The sequence below is a fragment of the Eriocheir sinensis genome, unplaced genomic scaffold (genome assembly GCF_024679095.1).
Source record: "Eriocheir sinensis breed Jianghai 21 unplaced genomic scaffold, ASM2467909v1 Scaffold823, whole genome shotgun sequence".
NCBI classification, from domain to species: Eukaryota; Metazoa; Arthropoda; class Malacostraca; order Decapoda; family Varunidae; genus Eriocheir; species Eriocheir sinensis.
In genome coordinates, this window is record NW_026112190.1 from 80,001 (window position 1) to 102,881 (window position 22,881).

The following is a 22,881-nucleotide window of genomic DNA, read 5'->3' on the forward strand; positions in this document are numbered from 1 at the left end:
CCTTCCCCTCCACGACAGCTTAATGGTCAGGGATGCAATGCAGTACGTGCAGCTCGGGCTACTTTAAGAGGTTCATCTGGAGTTTTAGAAGCCCAGAAACATGAATGACTATATCGTCTTACTCTTATATTATGATTATTACATATGATCCTGAGCGACAGAAGTACAAGTAACATCCTGACGAGTGAGAACGAGGGTGTTACTGTCAAGGTGCTCGCTTCCATCTTTGTGTTAGTAAGTGCCATACAAGCTGCATAATATCAATCAATGTCTGAAATGTGTAGTTTAGAAAAGCATGGATGAAACCTCGCCAGCCATTATTAACTGACCCACAAGAACGATGTGGCCGAACGCGCTGCTGCTGGTAGACGCCAGGGAACAGTTCCACCGATGATGCTGGAACTGCCGCTGGCACTCTCGCAGGCCCGCCCTCGCACCTTCACTGATGGCCACCATGGCGTCAGGCGCCCGCGTACAGATGCGGCTCTGGCGGGGCGTGAGGCCGGGCACCCGCGAGCACAGCAGGTGGGCGCCCAGGACCCCCGCTGACGACACCGTCCTGGGGGAAAGGAAAGATGGGGTGAGGGGGAGGCAGATTAAGTATACGTTAGTGTTGGGACGACCTGCAATGCATCATGATGTGAAGCGCCACCACACACGAACTTACGCCACACGACTCTACGCACTATGTCATTGTCCGAACCTTTTCAAACCATGTGTGGGCTACCATGTACTTCCCCAGGCCAGCCTTGCGTCCCGATACACCCATGACAAAAACGAGTATGCAGACACTGACATTACTCGTCATCGTCTGGCGCATTGCTACCATCATCCCAACCTCCACATTGCCTGTTTCGGAATATCGACGTCGAGCACGTAGCAACTCACCATTATGGCGAAGATTGAGGGATACATCATACACGCACGTTGCATAACTAAGTCGGTTTCATTCTTTAGCCTGTTCAAAAGTAAGGGATGGACTACACTGCATAATATTTGTGCTGCTTCTCGAGAAAAATAGTAAACACTATTGTTTTCTTTAAAAAATATCTCAGCTTTAAGGTCTACAAAGCTACGTGTGCCAGTCTTTCCTCTCCAGGGCCAGGGTGGCCCAGGCTCACTGGGGTCGCATGGAGAGGCTGCAGTGCCAATCATGTGTACTAGGATGCCGGACAGATGACCGCCCCGAGGCTGCCGGCGAGTGGAGGGTTGGACTTAATGACCAGGGAAGTTTGCCCTATACTTAGCGGCCGTGGAGCTCTTTGATTGCCGGGGTTGTTGCGCCATCCCTGCGTGTATCGCCGAGGGAGGAGGGAATCTCCGCCACGATTAGCATAACAGAGGAGTCGGTCAAGTGTAAACGCGCCACCTCAGCTGTCTGCTAGCGGCGGTGTACTCGTGTTTTGTATTGCTTTCTGGGGCCGAGTTCCTACAATACTTTTGTTCCCTAATATTAATGTCATCACAATGCTTCTGAAAACACTGCATTACCTAAATTACTATTTCCATAAATAAATGGCCGCCATCAAGTATAGCAGAGTGGTAGGGCGACGCCTTGGATGCGCTGCGTCAGCCCTCACTCTTTACAATCCTTCTAGTTCATTTCTCACGTAGTTTTAAGTAATTCCAGCCGAATACTCACAGAACGTGCCTCGTGTGACACACTTGTTAGCTCACTGAACAGCGTCCCTCCTAACTAGCCTTGATATTTTCAGTGAGCCAATTCGTACGCGTGATGTCACTCGTCGCCGTGCAGTGCAGCTCACCGCCAGTGATTGTAAACACTTCCTGTCCGACCTTGAAACTGATATCTACATTCCGTGTTTCTTTAACAGTAGTTTATGCCACTTGATATTTTTGACACCAGTGATGACACACTTTTGGCAGTGTTGCAAAGTGTTTTCCTCTTAAAATGGCTCTATTTTTAAGTGATTTGCTGTCGAATTTACGAAGAAAAGTAAGGTGAATTGAAACCTGCTGCATAGCCAGAATTTTGACTTTAAAGCCCAACGATTGCAAAAAAGTAACAAAATAACTTACAGTTCCAGGTAAGATTAAGATGCAGGAAAAAGGGATACAGGAATTATCAAGTTTCGAATCCTGCCGTGGCCGGCCGGCGTGCAACTCATCCAGCTGTTCATTCCACCTTTCGGGATGGTTGATCAATGGGCACCTGGGGAAACCTGGGGAAGCCAAACTGAGATACCTCGGATGTCACGCTGGCTCGTGTCCCGCGGTGATGGGTTCGTAGCCACTACAGGCTCAAGGACCAATGCGACGGATATGTCCCCAAATATACCTTACTTCTATGTAGCCATTTATGCCTGATCTGTACCGAGATGTGTGAATTAATCCCGGAATACGTGCACTCGCGGCGGTGAAAATCAACTTCAGGGCATAATGATATGTACGAGAAGTGTAAATACTCTTGCTGGGTGTTGTCTTCAGCCTCCCGGGTGTGACGTGAGCCGCGTATCGCAGGGATAGGAGATTGTCAGCTCGTCAGTGCATCTTAAGACTAAATGAATAAAAGTATCAGTGTATCTTTAACTTAGTAACTTACTGTGGAGAGAGAGAGCATCCTATCATCGTGTACTACCACAAAACTCATTCTTCGCGATCCTCCATGAATTTTAATAATTTCTTTTCTCCTATTTTGGGCAATCCTAGTCACAGGGCGCCTCGTTTGTTTGTTCTCCGTCCAGGATGGCCTGGCATAAGGGGCAGGGCAGGTGTGAAACGGTGCCGGGAGGAGCGGTGCCGGGGGGGTTTAAGGTGGTCGGCGGGGTAGGGCGAGAGTTGGTGTCGGAGGGAGGGTGGAGCTTTGGGTGGACGATGGGTGGAATTTATTAGTGGGAGGAAGTGGATGCTGTGGACGGGTAGACGTTGGCGAAGGGATGGAAGAAGGGAGAGACTGATAGTGGAAGATGTAAATAAACGTAGGGTGGAGGTTGTTGGTGGAGGGATGGATGGATCGGTGGAAGGTGGTGAAGTGAGAGTGATGGTCGAGAAGCCGTAGCGATCGCGTAAAAAAATAAATAAATAAATAAACATGAAACCACTGTTATCCAAGAAATCTAGTCCTTGTTATGCCACGCTAGGGCTTCAGGAAAGGCATGCTCAGGTAAAATGTTTTCCGTACATTTCAAGGTAGGCACACCTCTAGGAAGCCAGGGGTACGGACGCCCTCCGCTGCCTGAAGCTACAAATTCCTTAACTTATTTCAAGCCATCATCGCTTCGCCTGGGCAGAAAAAAAGGGCCTAGCAAACCACGAAGCCTTGGTGTGGAGGCAGTTTTCCATCTATACGCTTTATTATCGTCCGCCTCCTTCCACGTAGGTCATATCAGAAACCGATGTTACTGTTGTGATTTTAACCAATGCATGGGAACATTGATATAGTCCTGATAAAGTTTACATATTTCGTTTTAATATTATTTCATTATTATACTTAATAAAAATTTTCAACTTTCCAGTGTAGTGTCTTCTCTTATGAGAGCTAATTGGTCTGGTGCGTACAAATTGGCAAACATATCCCACTGCAAGACTCCACTGAGCGCACACGACGCCCCAGGACTGCGTAGCGACAGACTATACGCATCAGATCGTTACTTCTACGTACAGACAACTAAACACCAAATGGCGGGAAGCACACAGCTCCTGGCATTGTTGGGAGGCTTTCAAATTGGTCAGGAAGATGACACTTGAAATAAAAAGCGGTCGCAGTACGAAAACATTAACACTGATTTTCTGGACTCCTGAGGCAGGGGCGGGGCGGGGCGGGGCGGCGCGTCACCTGCCCCATACATGTGTTGGGGTGCCAGGGAGGGGCGGCGAGGCCCATAATATCTCACCGCTGAGGCTCCCCGCTGTGACCACCAAATACCTGGACAAATTGTTTCCAGTAGGCCTGTCGGGGGCGCAGTCGGTCATGGGCACAGGCGGTGGTATCTCTACGCCGGGGCTGGACGACGAGTAATTAGCTCATAATTGCTGCTGATAACGGTTACGAAGCAATCATGACGAGAGGCGTTACCTGCTAAGTGGTCTCTCGCGTACCTCTTGTGATATGATGATAACACCCACACGCACGCACGCACATGCCCGCAGTTACACACGCACACACACACACACACACATAAAAAAAATATAAAAAAACGCTCCCTTGGTGTTGTGGTTAAATTCTCAGTCTGCCATCACAGTATATCGAGGTTCGAGCCTTTCTCAGGTCGAAAGCTGCTTCTGCTGACAAGGATTGGCTGCTGTCCTCTCGGAGGAAGGAGATGAAGGGACTAGGCGAGGTCCCACGTATACTCAAGGTCAGTTAAATGAGATTAAAGCTCTCTGTGTGGTTATCGATTGGTCTTCTAGAGTCAATCTCGTGATCAGACAGTGAGTATTTTAAACACACACACACACACACACACACACACACACACACACACACACACACACACACACACACACACACGTTACACACACACACACACACACACACACACACACACACACACACACACACACACACACACACACACAAATATAGTACTTTTAATTGAGTGGTATATAACAATGCTTAAGAATAACAATGTTTTGGTATAAAACTAAAACGTTCTAGCTCTCTTCGCAGAAACTGTTTTTTGGAACAATCAAATTTTACATAAATGCCTAAGCTGAAATTGTTTTCCAGACGGACTGGCAAGAGAAACGCCAAGGCGTCTCCATAGCCACCCTGCCCTAAAATTACATCATTGAGACGGCCACACGGCGCCCATCAAGTCCAAGGCCACGGCCGCCCTGTATCCCGCCGCCCTGACCCGTGGCCGCCGCCGCTCCTTGTCAACACACGCCTCAGGCACGTCGGTGGAATGCCTGGTACTCAAGCATGTCCGGCCTGACCTGAATGCGGCAGAGAACACATACTGGTCATTCCGTAACACACTGGGATGCATTCATCAACGTCGTAGCATATAGCCCCGTTAGACACACGATGAGAAACAATGAACTCATAAGGAAAAGTGAAACAGACCAACAACAGGCAGGGATGAGTAACGGGAGGAGGGTCTCGCCACGACACGCCGAGAACGCAACTGAATGCCCAACAATGCCATGCCCCCGGCCTGCCCTCGCCCGCCTGCACACACCACACACACACACACACACACACACACACACACACACACACACACACACATTGAGAAGAAGAGGAAGCGAAGGAAATACAGGTGAAAAAGGAGATAATGCCTTGTCAAGATGAAGAGACTAATAGTTATAATCTGTGGTGGAGTGTGCGGAAGCGAGGGGAAGAGAGAGAGGGTCGGAGATCACTAGAGGGCTGGAGGAGGAGAAAGAGAAGAAGGAGGAGGAGGAGGAGATGGAGGAGGAATAGTAGGAGATGGAGAAATGGGAGAAGAAAAAGAAACGAGATGGAAAATGGTAGCGTGAGAAGGAGCGTGCAAAGAAACAATGAAGAGGAGGTAGAGTGAGTTCAAAGGGCAGGGTTGAAGGAGGAGGAAGAGGAGGAGGAGGGTGGCAAGCAGGGCAAGGAGGAAGAGGAGGTGGTGGAGGAAGAGAAGGAGGGCAAGTAGAAGGAGAAGGAGGAGGAGGAGGTGGGGGAGAGCGCTGGCCATTTCAATGCAAGGAGGGTGTCGCTTGGTATTTAGCCGCTGCTGCGTCGGGAGTGTCAGCGGCCTGGGCAAAGGGGTGGCGTGTCTGTGCTGCGGCTGTGGAGAGGGCAAGGCTGTGTGCTGTGCCGCGGTGTTTAAGCTCGACTTCAACACAGCAATACTCTCCACAACACTGCTTTTTTTCTTTTTTTCTTGTTCTTCCTCAATTTTCTTCTTTGTCTCCTCGTTTTCCTCCTTCTCCTCCTCCTTATCTTCCAAAGCATATTTTCTTTTTTTTTATTGTTTATTTTTCGTATTTTTCTGTTGAGTTCTTCCTCATCTTCTTGTTTTGGCTTTTTCATCTCGCTATTCATCCTTTTATTTTTATTTCCCTTCCGTTTCCTTATTTTCCGTCTTCGTAGCTTGTAAACATGAGGAATGAATCGTCTGCAGGCAATATAAACAATGAAAGGAGGACAGAACGCTAAAGAAAAGAAGCAACAGTAATCGAACATATGTACCGTACGTGTATCTTCATTAGCTCGATTATCCTCATTAGAAAGCAGAGTTTTTAATGATTAGTCTTCCAATTACAGACAGTCTTCCAGTTACAGAGGTCATCTCTCTCTCTCTCTCTCTCTCTCTCTCTCTCTCTCTCTCTCTCTCTCTCTCTCTCTCTCTCTCTCTCTCTCTCTCTCTCTCTCTCTCTCTCTCTCTCTCTCTCTCTCTCTCTCTCTCTCTCTCTCTCTCTCTCTCTCTCTCTCTCTCTCTCTCTCTCTCTCTCTCTCTCTCTCTCTCTCTCTCTCTCTCTCTCTCTCTCTCTCTCTCTCTTGTTTCTTCTTTCAATTTCTCCTCCTTCTCTTCCTCCTCTCCTGGTGTTGAGATTATTCATTACACAAGTTCATGAACACTCCCTAATCAAGCAGGAAACATGGAAACATGGAAACAAGCATAAGGAGGAGGCGGCGGTAGAGCTCTTTTTATGAATTTTCTTCTTCTTCTTCTTCTTCTTCTTCTTCTTCTTCTTCTTCTTCCTCCTCCTCTTTCTCCTCCTCCTTGATAAGTAATAACAGACTTATAGAAATGGTTAAGGATTCGTTCCTCACTCAAGTTGTAACTCAACCGACAAGAGAAAACAATCTGCCGGATTTGGTATTAGTAAGCGGACCCGACCTCATTCGCGACTGTGAAAATGGTGAGAAAATTCATGGTTGCGATCACCACTAAATCCGTTTTAATGTCAACATATGTCACAAACTCGTAGACAATCTGTCAGTGATACCAGACTACAAAAAATCAAATTTCAACCTAGCCCGTGAGCTGCTTCCTCCTGCGACCTGGGACCAACTTAACCTCACCGACAATACAATCAACAACGTGTGGAACGACTTCAAAGATAAGCTTTTGGGAGTAGAGAAGGCTACAGTGCCTACGAAACCCAGGCGAGTAAATGGTGCCGTAGATCCACCGTGAATGTCCAGAGAATTAAAAAGGGCGGTAAACTTAATTTTTTTTTTTTTATAATCTAATGAAAGAGAATGACACTGTCGAAGCCCGCACACAGTACCACACCAGCCTAAAAGCTTGTCGCACCCTTATTAGAAGGTAATAAACGCAACTATGATGAACAAATAGCGCGCAACATCAAGACCAACTCAAAAAATTATTCACATACATCAGATCGAAAAACATATAACCAATACTGGTCCCCTGACAGACGAGACTGGATCAGTAACTCGGAACAGTAAACAAATGGCCACAATCCTCAACACTAACTTAGCATCCGTATTCACAGTCGAGGACATCGAAACCATTGCTGAGGGCCCTGACCCGCGGAGAAGTGAAAAAGTATTTGGACAAACTCGACACGAACAAGTCAACGGGGCCTGACAGTTTGTCCCCGCGGTCATTAAAAGAGCTTAAACAACAAATAATTCAATCACTCACTAATATGTTCAACCGGTCAGCTCAACTGAATAAGGTCCCGGAAGACTGGAAGATGGCGAACGTAACACAGATTTTCAAAAAAGGAGACAAAAGTGTTGCATTAAACAGGCCCATAAGTTTGACATCAGTGGCAGGAGAAATACTCGAAAAGATCATTAGAGACAAACTTGTTAAGTTTCTAGAAGACAATCATGCAATCTCCGACACCCAGTAAGGCTTCAAAAACAAGCAACAGAAGCGCCGAAGTCTTCCTCAAACTATATTTAGCATTAGTTAGACCTCATCTTGACTATGCGGTTCAGTTTTGGTCACCTTACTATAGAATGGATATCAAAATGTTAGAATCAGTGCAGAGGAGGATGACTAAGATGATTCAGGGGTTGAGAAACTTGCCATACGAGGGAAGACTCAAACAGTTAAACTTGCATTCTCTAGAAAGGCGAAGGGTGCGTGGAGACATGATCGAGGTTTATATATGGATGAAGGGCTTTAATAAGGGAGATATTCATAAGGTTTTGTTGGTAAGAGAACAGGGTAGGACACGAAGTAACGGATTTAAACTGGATAAATTCAGATTCAACAGGGACATAGGCAAAAATTGGTTTACCAACAGGGTTGTGGATGAGTGGAATAGGCTTAGCAGTCATGTGGTGAGTGCCAATACAATTGTCACATTCAAAAATAGATTAGATAAATTCATGGACAGCGATACTAGGTGGGGTTAGATACACGGGAGTTTAGGGTCAAAGGAACTGCCTCTTGCAGATTCCAACGTTCTTATGTTCTTATGTTATCTGACTGGCGAGATGTCAAAAGCGGTGTTCCACAGGGGTCGATGTTGGGACCTGTTCTGTTTTTAGTGTACGTAAATGACATTGACGAGGGCTATCGTGTAAAATATCGAAATTTGCCGACGACACAAACATAGCCAGCAGAGTCACTACGACAACGGATAAAGAACACTTCAAGCTGATCTCGATCGTTTGAGCAGTCCCAGTAGCTAAATTATATTGTTTGTTATTGGGTTGTTTATTTATTTATTTATTATGTTGTTTTAATTTGTTTTGTTTTTGTTTTGTCTTGTTTTGCTTTGTTTACTTTGTTTTTTTCTTTTCTTTTCCTTTTCTTTTCTCTTGATGTTTTCTTTTCTTTTCTCTTGATGTTTTCTTTTCTTTTCTTTCTGTTGGTGTTGCTGGCTGTGGATGAGCCTCCTCCTCCCAGAAGACTCACCGTCACCCGCCTTGCGCCCCAGAGCCGAAAGTTCGATGACTTTAGTTATTTTCTTGATATTGTAATTTCATTTTCTTTTCTCGATGATTTAATTTCCTTTCTCTATCCTCTATCTTGACTGTGTGGGTTAGCCTCCTTCTCCCCAGAGGAGATTCACCCGTCACCCACCCTGCGGCCCCAGGGGCCGAAAGGTGGATGACTTTTCTGTTTTCCTTTTCTTGATGTTTCTATCATCCTTTCTGGTGTTCCTGGGTCTGAACGAGCCGCTTTCCTCCCAGAAGAGACTCGCCCATAATTTTGTGATGTTGGTTTGGGCCGAAAGGTGGATGATTCTTTTCATTTCCATTTTCATTTTTCTAGTGTTACTTCTCTGCATTTTCCTTCCGGTGTTACTTCACATTTCTTCTTCTTGTGTTATTTCTCTTCAAATTCCTTCTTCTTGTGTTACTCTTTTCAAATTCCTTCTTCTGTCTAACTCTTTTCAATACCTTCTTCTGTGTAACTCTTTTCAATACCTTCTTCTGTGTTACTCTTTTCAATACCTTCTTCTGTGTAACTCTTTTCAATACCTTCTTCTGTGTAACTCTTTTCAATACCTTCTTCTGTGTTACTCTTTTTCTTCTGTGTAACTCTTTTCAATACCTTCTTCTGTGTTACTCTTTTCAATACCTTCTTCTGTGTAACTCTTTTCAATACCTTCTTCTGTGTTACTCTTTTCAATACCTTCTTCTGTGTTACTCTTTTCAATACCTTCTTCTGTGTTACTCTTTTCAATACCTTCTTCTGTGTAACTCTTTTCAATACCTTCTTCTGTGTTACTCTTTTCAATACCTTCTTCTGTGTAACTCTTTTCAATACCTTCTTCTGTGTTACTCTTTTCAATACCTTCTTCTGTGTTACTCTTTTCAATACCTTCTTCTGTGTAACTCTTTTCAATACCTTCTTCTGTGTTACTCTTTTCAATACCTTCTTCTGTGTAACTCTTTTCAATACCTTCTTCTGTGTTACTCTTTTCAATACCTTCTTCTGTGTAACTCTTTTCAATACCTTCTTCTGTGTTACTCTTTTCAATACCTTCTTCTGTGTTACTCTTTTCAATACCTTCTTCTGTGTAACTCTTTTCAATACCTTCTTCTTGTGTTACTCTTTTCAAATTCCTTTTTCTTGTGTTACTCTTTTCAACTTCCTTCTTCTTGTGTTACTTCATATGCCTTCTTCTAGTGTTACTTCTCTTCATTTTCCTTCTTCTGGTGTTCCCTTCTTTCCCTTCCTTCTCTCGGTGTTTCCATGTCGTCTTTTCCTGGTTTTGTATGTTGGAACGCGTTAGTCTCCTTCTCCCCAGAGAAGACCCGCCATACCAACATACAAGACGCTTTAAACAAAGCAAAACAAGACAATTTTTTTTGGATTTTTTGTTTTTGTATTTTTTTTGGATTTTTCGTTTTTTATCGTAGTTGGCATGACACTTGCCTTGCTTAGGGGAATTGTACCTCCCCATGCGTCGAACCTTCCATTGGAACGTGTCATTAACGCGTCGTCTGGCTAATAAGAGGTCAGTAACTGCATGTCTTGCTGCCACTTCACGCCCCCCCAACCCCCGGACCCTCGGGATCTCCGACACCTCCGTGGACGCTCCGGGGGAGCCGAGGCGCCCTGCCGGAGCCCTGAGCCCTGCGACGCTCGCCAGGAAGGCCTTGGGCCCCCTGACGCTCCCCAGCCCCGCGAGGCGAGGAGGGTGGATAGCAAGATGAGCCTCTTAAAATTCCTGACGGGATTAATTCAAATCAATCGAAAATACAGTGAAGGCGCCGGAGACCGTTTTTGTTGGATCAAGGATGGCAGGACGAAGGCCAAAGGAAGGTGACAGAGGAAGGGAGGAATAAAGGGGGGAAGATGACAGGAGGAAGGGAGGATGGAGAAAATGACAGGACGAAGGAAGAAACGAGGGAAGGAAGGAAGGAAAGCAACAACGAGGGAAGGAAGGAAGGAAGGAAGGAACGAGGGAAGGAAGGAAGGAAAGCAACAACGAGGGAAGGAAGGAAGGAAGGAAGGAAGGAACGAGGAAAGGAAGGAAAGTGATGTGACGAAAGTGGGAAGTTGACAGGGCGAAGGAAGGAGACTGAACCGCCAAGATTCTGCCCGGGATTGGCGCGAATGGCGAGGCCCCGAACTGACTGACTTGGCGACTATATTATAGTGTTGCTGCCCCTGCCTGTTCCGTTACTTTACTTCCCTGATTTGCTCACCACGGCCTTCGCCTTTGCTGTCCTTCATCTTCCACCTTTGATTAGATAGTTAGTGTAGCTTATCACAAACAGCCTCGTAATGACCAGCAGGCCTGCTGTTGTTTGTTCTCACTTTGTGTTTCTTTGTTCCTGCTCCTCCTCCTTTAAAAAGAAAAAAAAAACAGACCTCGTGGTTGCCTTATATGAGGACTGTGAGAGAATAAAGTTACCTCCTCCTCCACCTTCACCTCCTCCTCCTTCTCCTTCTCCACCTCCACTTCCACCTCCACCTTCACCTCCTCCTCCTTCTCCTTCTCCACCTCCACTTCCACCTCCTCCTCTCTCTCGTTTCTCCACAAACCTCATAGTTTCAAAAATATTAACGAAACACATCAAAACACTATACATATTACTTAATCTTGAGAGAGAGAGAGAGTAAAGTAGGAATCGATTAATGAGTTGGGTTTGTAAACGCATTAGAACAGGACTAATTGTCAATAATATCGCGATCTAAGGATTATGGGGATTAAGGGAGTGACGATTATGGGATTAAGGAGTGAGTGGCTGGGAGGAGGGAGGTTGGGAGGTGAGAGAGGATTGAGGGAGACCGGGAATGGGACAGAGAGAGGAGAGCAGTGGAGAACGAGGAGAAGGAAATAACACGGATACACAAGGATATGAGGGGACTATTAACCCTGTAGCCGCAGGGATCATGTTTCTTAATGGTCCTTCTAAGTGAGAAAAATGAGAAAAAAAATCATCACTCACACAAATCATTTCATAATATATACCAAAGCGTTTTGTGATCGGTTTATGCATCATCTATTTTTGGGGGTTTATATCATGGCACAAATTTGGCCCGTCGCTGCTACACGGTAAAGCCACAAATATGTCCCGAGCGGCCATATTATAGCTTCCTTGCAAAATGAAAAATTAACTGAGAACAAAGCTCACAAAATAGAACTGTTTGTATCGGGTCAAGTGTAGCGAGGGTATCGGTAAAAAGACACTGATAAAATGTTGTCAAGAAATCCTTGCATCTGTCTCACGGGCTGGACCTTGGCTACCGCTACCTTCCCTCCCCCTCTCTCACCCACTTCCTCTCTACCAGGGAATAATGGCCCGGGGCAACCCGAGGTCCACAGGGGGTCACCCGGCGACCTTGACCATAGACATGACAACGTCGCTGGGTAGCACACGGTTGAATTCATTTCCATACATAAATCATCGTTACTATCCTAAAATTCGATACATTCACAACATAATATAGACTTGTTTTACCATATACAAAAATTTAAAGACTATGTCAAATACTAAACAACCGACATATAAAATGGTATGCCTTGTTGTGGTTGAAGCGACAATGCTGCCGGGTAGGGAATTCCCGCACCTGCTCCACCCAAAGTATAGTGATATTTGCATCAGACTTAGTACCTCGAACCCAATCCCATTATCCCCATGTACTACCTGAGCCCAGAACTCTGCTTCCTGTCACTGAACCACACCATGATCCATCTACCTTCAAACCCGTGGGCTTTAATTGTTGTCAAAGTTATTGGTGAGGTTCTTTGTCGAATGCTTTACTAAAATTAAGATATGCAATATCATAACTGTCGTCCTTACGTATTTGACACTTTTTGTAAAAAGAAAAAACAATAAAGTCAGACAAGATCTAGCCTTGATCAATGAACCCAAGGTGGGGACCATTGATCAGGCTGTTTCTCTAGGAGTCTAGGTGGTCACGGATATTTTCATCTATATTCTATAATAGACTCGAATGTTTTTACTGCCACCGACGTTAAACTAATTGCAGCCGACATTAGACCATTGATAGAAAGAACGGAATGGGAAAAAAATAAAAGGAGGCATAAAGAGGGAGTGAGGAGGTAAGAGGAAGGAAGGGAGACTGTCTAAAGGAAGTGCAAGATAGAGACAGAGAAACATATCGATAACTAAATGGAAGGACAAAGCGATCATTAATTATAAGAAGAAATTATGAAAAAGACGAAGAAAAAGAAGAAGAACAAGAACAAGAACAGAAACAACAACAACAACAACAAAAGAACATAAGAACGTAAGGAGTCTGCAAGAGGCCGGTTGGCCGATACAAGGCAGTTCCTGTAAGTCTAACCGCACCTAACCTCACTATCCATGAATTTATCCAAACTCTTCTTCAATGCATCTATGGTATTGGCACCCACAACATGACTCCCAAGCCTGCTCCACTCATCCACCACTTTACTGGTAAACCAATTCTTGCCTATGTCTTTGTTGAATCTGAATTTAACTAGCTTAAAACCGTTGCTACGTGTTCTACCTTGCTCTTTTGCAACCAAAACCCTATTTACATCCCCTTTATTAAAGTCCTTCACCCATTTATAAACCTCGATCAAGTCACCTCGTAACCTTCGCCTTCCTAGAGCGTATAAATTTAAATGCTTCAGTTTATTTTCATAAGGCAAGTTTCTCACCCCTTGAATAATTTTTGTCATCATCCTCTGTACAGATTCTAACTACTTGATATCCACTCTACAGTAAGATGACCAGAACTGAACCGCATAATCGAAATGACGTCTAATTAATGCTATGTAGAGTTTGAGGATGACTTCAGCGCTCCTATTGCTTACGCTCCTCGAGATGAAACCCAGTACCCTATTTGCACGATTCTTAGCTTGAATGCACTGAGCTCCAGGACGGAGGTCAGTGCTCACTAAACTCTAAATCCCTCTCACACCCAGACCTACTCAGCGGAGTGTCATTTAAGGAGTATATAATTGTGTGAGGGTTATTCCTACCTACACTCAGAATACTGCACTTCCCGACATTGGATTCCATCTGCCACTTCCCCTTAATCATATAGTCTGTCTAGCTCATCCTGAAGAACGCTAGCGTCCTGGAAGAAGAAGAAGAAGAAGAAAAGACAAAGAAGAAGAAGAAGTATGAGGAAAATAATAATAATGACAACAAAATCAACGAGGAGAGTAAGAAGAAAAATAATACCTAACAACAACTAAAGCAAAAACATAAATAAAATAAAATAAAATAAAACAGTAATCGAAAACTCCGTATTATATGTTAACTCCCTTCGTTTTCCATAATTAATATGAGCTGAAGATTATTTTTTTCCAATACCGCTACTACGTGTAAATATATAAATCACTTCAAATTAACTTCTCATCTTTTGTCTCGCTCACCACGAAAATGCACACCAGCTGACATCCTCAAGGCCTTGTGTCCATTATAAATCTACGGACTCATCACCGATACTTTTATTTTCTTAGATTTAAAAAGTAAAATAAAAAAGTAAATAACGTTGAGAAACTTGCACGAATTCTGTACCGAGGCAACACCCTCTTACTTGTAGAGACGAGAAAAAGCAGGACAAAAAAACAGCAACAACAGGTGATGTGATAATGGAGGGAGTGGATTACGTAAAAATGCGTAAGCTCTTGCTAGGCAGATTATTCGTTAAAAGCTGATCCTGTTTTCAAAGTGCGCGTCGTGAAATATTTACACACACACACACACACACACACACACACACCACATTAGGTTTAACAAGTGGTTCTCTAGTTTCAAAGCCACGGGAAGAGTAAACAAGAGTAAGAAAGTCATAAAGATTAGTTAACAAGTGGTTCTCTATTTTTAAACCCCAGGGAAGAGTAAACAAGAATAAGACTGTTCTAATAATAAGTTAAGAAGTGTGTATCTATATTATCAAACTCACGGGAAGATCAAACAAGTGCAAGACTGTTCTAATGAAAAGGTAACAATTGATTCTCAAGCTTCAGATCGACGTGCCTAGTAAACCCTTGCTAGATTCTTATAAACCATCCACGAACACGCCAGTTCCTGGATTTCGTTAGGGGGCATCAGGGGTTAGGTTAGGTTAGGTTAGGTAACACACACACACACACACACACACACACACACACACACACACAAGTAGCACAATAGCCATTAAAGGTTGTGATATTTTCGTTTAGACAGCGAAAGCCACGCCCTAGATTGTTCTGCGGTGAGGTGATGCTTCTGAGAGGGTGGTGGTGCGGGGGAGGGGGTCGGAATGGGGGGGGGCAGTGGGGTGATGGTGGGGGGTTGATGGGTGGTGGTGCTGGTGGTGGGGGTTGATGGGTGGTGGTGGGGGTGGTGGGGGTTGATGGGTGGTGGTGGGGGTGGTGGGGATGGTGGAGGAGAGAGTCGAAGGTCTTGTCTTGGTTGGCTTCTCCGTCATTCACTTTTTGGGAAGTGTATTTCGTGTATAATAATTACTTGCCCGTGTATTTATTTAGGGTTGTATGACAGCTGGTTAGTGATTTATTTTACTATTTTTCTTTTACAGCAAAGGACACAGCACAAGGGCACAACAAAAGGAAACAATAAAAATGCCCGCTACTCGCTGCTCCTGTAAGAATCGGAAGAGGTGGCCGAAAGAGCATGTTACCTTATGGTTACAGAGAGCTAATGATTTTATAATGTCATCAGTCAGTCAGCGGAAGGCAATCGGACCGGGACAGCCTAATGAATGACGCTCCGCGGGGATCCGTGTTGGGTCCACTGCCATTCATTGTTTATAGGATTTTTATATATTCAGGGAAGTTGTGAGATGTAAATGTATTGAATATCTATAGATCTATCTACCTATCTCTATCTATATCTATCTCTATCTGTCTATCTATCTATCTATCTATCTATCTTCTTATCTATTTATTTATCTATCTATCTATCTATCTACATATATACATCTCTCTCTCTCTCTCTCTCTCTCTCTCTCTCTCTCTCTCTCTCTCTCTCTCTCTCTCTCTCTCTCTCTCTCTCTCTCTCTCTCTCTCTCTCTCTCTCTCTCTCTCTCTCTCTCTCTCTCTCTCTCTCTATATATATATATATATATATATATATATATATATATATATATATATATATATATATATATATATATATATATATATATATATATATATATATATATATATATATATATATGTATATAATATATATATATATATATATATATATATATCAACAGATTTTGCACTATTCTCTTTATAAGTTGTTTTTTCTATTTCACGCACTGTGGCGCGGTCTTTTGGTTGTAGGTAATGGAGATCCATGTCTCAAGACGTCTTTCGGCCTATTCGGCCATCTTCAGGAGATGTTCTCTTTGCAGGTGTAGGAGAAGGAGTGAGTGAGCTGCTTCTTCTTCTTCGAGGATTTTTGGTAGGCGGGGCTATATATTGCCTCGCTGAGCCTGCACGTTAGTGTGCGCGGCTCTCAGCCAATCATAACAGCTTGGCGCTTGCTGCCTCTTTGTCAGGAGTGACGTGTCGGGTTGATGCTGTATGTTTATTGCAGGTTTATGGGTGTAAATTAGCACTGCCTCGGTCATTTTGAGTCTCTTGTTATTTTCTCTTGTCAATATTATGGTGTTGTCCTCCATGTGTTTCCTCCTTAGGAAAAACGCTCACCAAGCGCATAGAACTGGAAATGCTACTCGAAGACATTCAAAAGCTCGAGAACGACAAGAGGGTAACAACATTATTTAGTTATAGAGTGCAATAAGAACAGCACCAAAAAGACAAGCATATAATTTAATAGAAAGAGATGACTAGAAATTATAAGGATCGATGAATAGATTAGTTAATTATTAATGGAATAAGAAAAGTACACAAAAAAAAACAGGCACATAAATAATAAAAAGAGATACCTGGAAAAAAGGGGAAGGAATAGATTAGTTAGTTATAAATTGGAATAAGAAAAGAACCAAACAAGACAAGCATACAAAATACTAAAATGAAGTAAATAGGAAAAAATAAAGAGCAAAAAACAGATTAATTATTTATAGATTGGAATAAGCAAAGAACCAAAAAAGACAAGCATAGAAGTTAATAAAAGAAATACCTCGAAAATAAGGAACGAAGAATAGATTAGTTAGTTATAGATTGGAATAAGAACAGCACCAAAAAAGACAGGCATAGAAGTTAATAAAAAGAAATAAGTACAAAATATGGAAAGAAGAATAGATTAGTTAGTTATAAATTGGAATAAGAAAAGCATTAAAAGGACGAGCACAAAGGTTAATAAAAGAAATAACTAGAAAAATAAGGAACGAAGAATAGATTAGTTAGTTAAAGATTGGAACAATAATAGTACCAAAAGACAATCATACAAGTTATTAAAAAGAAATACCTGGAGAAATAGGAAGAATAGATTGGTTAGTTATAGATTGGAATAAGAAAAATACCAAAAAGACGAGCATAAAAGTTGATAAAAAGAAATAACTAGATATTATAAGGAACGAGGAATAGATTAGTTAGTTATAGATTGGAATAAGAAAAGAACCAAAAAGACAGGCATAGAAGATAATGAAAAGAAATAACTAGAAAATATAAGAAAAAAACCCAGATTAGTTAGTTATAGATTGGAATAAGAAAAGTACCAAAAAGACGAGCATAGAAGTTAATAAAAAGAACTAAATATAAAAATATGGAAAGAAGAATATATTAGTTACTTATAAATTGGAATAAGAAAAGCACCAAATGAGAAAATAACAGAAGTTCATTAAAAGAAATAACTAGAAAATATTAGGAAATAAAAATTGATTAGTTAGTTATAAATTGGAACAAGAAAAGCACTAAAAAAGACATTCATAGAAGTTAATAATAAAAAAACTAGAAAAAATAAGGAACGCAGAATAGATTAGTTAGTTATAGACTGGAATAAGAAAAGCACAAAAAATACAGCATACAAGTTAAGAAAAGAAATACCTGGCGTGTGTGTCTGAGCTACCAATGGGATGAATGGGTGATGGGTGAGAGAGGAAGAGCCAGAAGAGGAAGAGGCTGAAGGTTTGAATGACTGAATGCACGTTGGTGGGAGAAATAAGCGCATGGAAGACGTGGAAGGAGGTGTGTGAGCTTGGCATGGCATGAATGGGCGAGGGGAATGAGTGAAAGATGATCGCTACGGCGTCAATGACAAAAGGGAGTGAAAGAGGGAGGCGATGAGAGTTTGAAGGACTGAATGCACATTGGAAAGATGAATAAGCAAGCTGGAAGACGTGTGAGGAGGAGGTGAAGGGTATGAATTGGTGAGAAGGGCAAGTTACCGAATTGAGGGGACACAAGAAGAAGGAGGCACGTCGGAGGAACTGAAGCTGAACGGAGAGACAGAAGGATTAAGAGGAGATAAGAAAATAAGGTGGGGTGTAAGAGGATGATTATATATTGGAAAGACGACTAAGGGAGCTGGAAGGAAGGGCGGTCCAAGCGGTCCAAGCAGGTGGGAGTGAATTGTGGATTGTGTGAGAAGTGACCACGTGAAAAAGGAGAAAAAAGATGAAAATGGAAAGGATAGGGAACTGAAAGGAGAGACAAGGAGGTGAATATGACAGGTACAAAAGGGAAGAAAGGCAGGGGATGAAAAAAAAATGAAAATGCAATGTTGAGAAAGGAAGATAAAAAGACTAGAAAAATTAGAAAAACAAGGCGAGGAGGAGGTGAACAAAGAGGGAGGATTAGATATGGAGAAAGGTACATTAGAAGAGAGAGAAAAACAGGAAAGGGAGGAATAATAATATTTATGTGGAAGTGAGCAGTGAAGGAATGATAGGAAGATAAACAACAGGAGGAGCGCGAGATAAATGATACGCGCAAGAGAGGGGAAAGTAAAGGTGTTGTGCAATAGACAGGTGTATGGAAGGTAAACTTAATTAACAGGTAAATGTAAAGGTAATGGTATGTTTTGTGCCTTGCTAATGGATGGTGTGTTGAGTCTACCCTGCTGTACTCTCTCTCTCTCTCTCTCTCTCTCTCTCTCTCTCTCTCTCTCTCTCTCTCTCTCTCTCTCTCTCTCTCTCTCTCTCTCTCACTCTCTATCTCTCTCTCTCTCTCTCTCTCTCTCTCTCTCTCTCTCTCTCTCTCTCTCTCTCTCTCTCTCTCTCTCTCTCTCTCTCTCTCTCTCTCTCTCTCTCTCTCTCTCTCTCTCTCTCTCTCTCTCTCTCTCTCTCTCTCTCTCTCTTTTCATCTCTCTTTATTTCACTTTCTTTCCTTCTCTCTCTCTCTCTCTCTCTCTCTCTCTCTCTCTCTCTCTCTCTCTCTCTCTCTCTCTCTCTCTCTCTCTCTCTCTCTCTCTAACTCTCTCTCTCTCTCTCTCTCTCTCTCTCTCTCTCTCTCTCTCTCTATCTCTCTCTATCTCTCTCTCTCTCTCTCTCTCTCTCTCTCTCTCTCTCTCTCTCTCTCTCTCTCTCTCTCTCTCTCTCTCTCTCTCTCTCTCTCTCTCTCTTCTCAATCTCAGCCTCCTTCCTTCCTTTCTCTCCTCCCTCTCTCCATCCTTCCTCTCTTTTCTACTCCCTATCTCCTTCCTTCCTTCTCTCCTCCCTCTCTCCTTCCCTTTCTCAGTCAGTAGTGAACAAAGGTCTGAAAAGTAATTAGCGTCCTGTTCCTTTAAGGGTTTTGTGTTAAGTAATGATTCACGTCGTTTATTAATCTTCCACGACCGTTACGATTTTGTGCGGAACGAAAACGATAAAAAGAAAAATATGGGATTAGTTTGTCCTTCATTTAGCTTTGTCATTTTCTCTTAACTCTTATTATTATTGTTTTTTTTTGTGTATTATCTAAGATGCAGAAGGTTAACTAATTATGTATATACTTCACCATGCAAACATAAATATTCTCTGTTTGTTTGTTTGTTGCTTTGTGTTCGTTTTCCTTTCTTTCTTTCTTTCTTTCTTTCTTTCGTTCCTTTTAGTCTTCTTTTCTTATACCTCTCTTTCTTTCTTTCTTTTTTCTCTCATTCTTTCTTTCTTTTTTTCTTCCTTCTGTCTGTCCTTATATTATTTTTTACTTCTCTCTCTCTCTCTCTCTCTCTCTCTCTCTCTCTCTCTCTCTCTCTCTCTCTCTCTCTCTCTCTCTCTCTCTCTCTCTCTCTCTCTCTCTCTCTCTCTCTCTCTCTCTCTCTCTCTCTCTCTCTCTCTCTCTCTCTCTCTCTCTCTCTCTCTCTCTCTCTCTCTCTCTCTCTCTCTCTCTCTCTCTCTCTCTCTCTCTCTCTCTCTCTCTCTCTCTCTCTCTCTCTCTCTCTCTCTCTCTCTCTCTCTCTCTCTCTCTCTCTCTCTCTCTCTGTCCTCCCTCCCTCCTCCCTCTCCCCTCTCCTCCTCCCCCCTCACTCCCTCTCCCTCTCTCCACAGTACAATTATAACGTCATTAGTCTTCGTTACTGAATGGTACTACAGAAAAACAAACAACAGACACTAAATCAAAGCCAAGTGGGATATAGTTAATGTTGGTGAGAATTTACAGTCAGGTTCGATGATAAATAGCGTCATAATGGTTTGTCCCAGCGTGTGTGTGTGTGTGTGTGTGTGTGTGTGTGTGTGTGTGTGAAAAAATAGGGACAGACATACAGACAGATAGGCAGACATATATACACTAGAAAATCGTCTGTCTTCATTATTTTATTTTTCCTAGATTCATTTTTCGATTCATTTCTAATTCATTTCCTCTTGTCAGTTTCCTTTTTTCCATATCCTTAACTTTTTCCCACTATCCATAGTTACTCCTTCTCCTCCTCCTCCTCCTCCTCTTGCAAATACTAACCACTACTAACTACTAACTAACAATAACAAGGAATGATCAACTCTTTTTCACCTTCGTTACCTTGGAAATGAGACGAAGGCAGGAGAATATGATGCAGGTATTTTAACACCTGATCAATTACAGCAACGTCGATTATTCTGCGCTTTTTCTGAGCTCCAAACTAACCTGAGGAATAGAAATAACAGTTAAGATGTTACAGCGAGGCGAGGCAGGAAAGACAGTGGTAGGATTTTTTTTTCGAAGTCATCCGCCACTGGAAAAAAAAACTACATCGTCCGTTATATCGTTGCGCTTTACTCAATCAACTTTACTAGAACACTAAAACACAAGCATAACATATCAACATCCATTTAGCTGTTCTTAGGCATTGCAGGAATTATTGATCTTTTTACAGTGGATCTATTTTTTAGTCTATCACCTATACCAGAAACACTGACTAAACTAAACCTTCCACATGTATGTATAGCGAATGATAACGATAAGGAGAAGGAAAAAGTTAAGAAAAAATGAATAAAATAAGAAATCTATGAAAAAAATGGAAACAGATGATTTTTTTTAGTCTGTCTGTCTGTCTGTTTCTGTGTCTGTCTCTGTTTGTTTTGAAGGCACTAAAGAACCTGACGAACTCCCTAAATAAAAACAAAAACAAAAAACAGGCAGCCTTGTTATGTAAGGATACTGGATTTATCTCGCCTGGTCTTCCATGATTCCACGTTTCTTCTTCCCCTTCTCCTCCTCCTCCTCCTCCTCCTCCTGTCTTGTCCGCCACACACACACACATTCCTTTTCTTCCTTATTTGACATTCATCCGAGCGGGCGATTGTGCGGCAGCCCACTGAGACACGGAAATGGCCCTCTACCCTCTACCCTCTACTCTCTCTCTCTCTCTCTCTCTCTCTCTCTCTCTCTCTCTCTCTCTCTCTCTCTCTCTCTCTCTCTCTCTCTCTCTCTCTCTCTCTCTCTCTCTCTCTCTCTCTCTCTCTCTCTCTCTCTCTCTCTCTCTCTCTCTCTCTCTCTCTCTCTCTCTCTCTCTCTCTCTCTCTCTCTCTCTCTCTCTCTCTCTCTCTCTCTCTCTCTCTCTCTCTCTCTCTCTCTCTCTCTCTCTCTCTCTCTCTCTCTCTCTCTCTCTCTCTCTCTCTCTCTCTCTCTCTCTCTCTCTCTCTCTCTCTCTCTCTCTCTCTCTCTCTCTCTCTCTCTCTCTCTCTCTCTCTCTCTCTCTCTCTCTCTCTCTCTCTCTCTCTCTCCAAGACAAGAGTTATTTCACACTTTTCTGCATCTCCACACACACACACACACACACACACACACACACACACACACACCAACCTTCCCCTCCTCCTCCCCCTCCGCCTCTACAAACTTATACACACATACACAAGAATACCTTTACATATTGATTTTGTTCTTTCTTGCTTCCCATTACTTCCTTTTCGCCCTCTTCCCACTTTACTTTCTCTCCTTCTTCCTCTTTTCTCCTTTGTTACAGTTATTATCCCTCCCTCTTTTTATTCTCATTAACTATCCACTTTTTTTTCCCTACTTGCTTTATTTTTCGTCTTTATTTTCATCTTTTTTTTCCCCTTATCCAATTTTGCTATTCCTCTTTTCTTACTTCCCTTTATTCTATCTCTATGTTCCCTCAGTTTCCTTTCCATCTTTCTTTTCTACAGTTTTCATAATCCTCCCTTTTTATCCTATTGGTCTTCCTTCATATCCCTTCAATTATCCCTTCTCTCTCTTCCCCTTTTTTCTCTTAATCTTATATCTAACCTCATTTCTCCCTTCCCCTTATCCTTAATTTTCTCTCTCTTATCACGTACGAACTCTTCCTCAACCAGCTATCCTTTCTCTTAACCTTCAATATGAACCCTCCATTTTCTCTTCTCCGCCTCCTAACCTTTCTTCCTCATCACATCCGAAATTCTTCCTCAACCAACCATTCCTTGCAGGAGTAGCACACTTCCCTCCTTAACCCATCCACTTAACCCAACCCTCCTTCCTCCTTCCTTTCCCTTCCCGTCCCTTCCCTGGCATTCCCTTCACCTCGCTCCCTTTAGCTTCCATCAGAGGAGTCGTTGGGAGCGATCATAGGACACGCAAGACCCTTATTAAACCATCTACTTACTCCATTTTCGCCATAAACTTCGGTGAACGGCTCTTGGGCGGCGGCTGGCTAATGGGGGAGACGGTGAAGGTTAAAGAAAAGGCAGGAATGGGATAATAGGAGCAGGAATGAATGGGATATGATGGGAATGGAAGGAGGTATTAGTGGGAGGAGAG

At 42.9% G+C, this 22,881-nt stretch overlaps 1 pseudogene; it reads right to left on the reverse strand.

The window, feature by feature from the left end:
- Positions 1–1,155, reverse strand: part of LOC126994580 (protein Wnt-7b-like) — a 20,088-nt pseudogene extending 18,933 nt beyond the window's left edge.
- Positions 1,156–22,881: the final 21,726 nt, after the last annotated feature.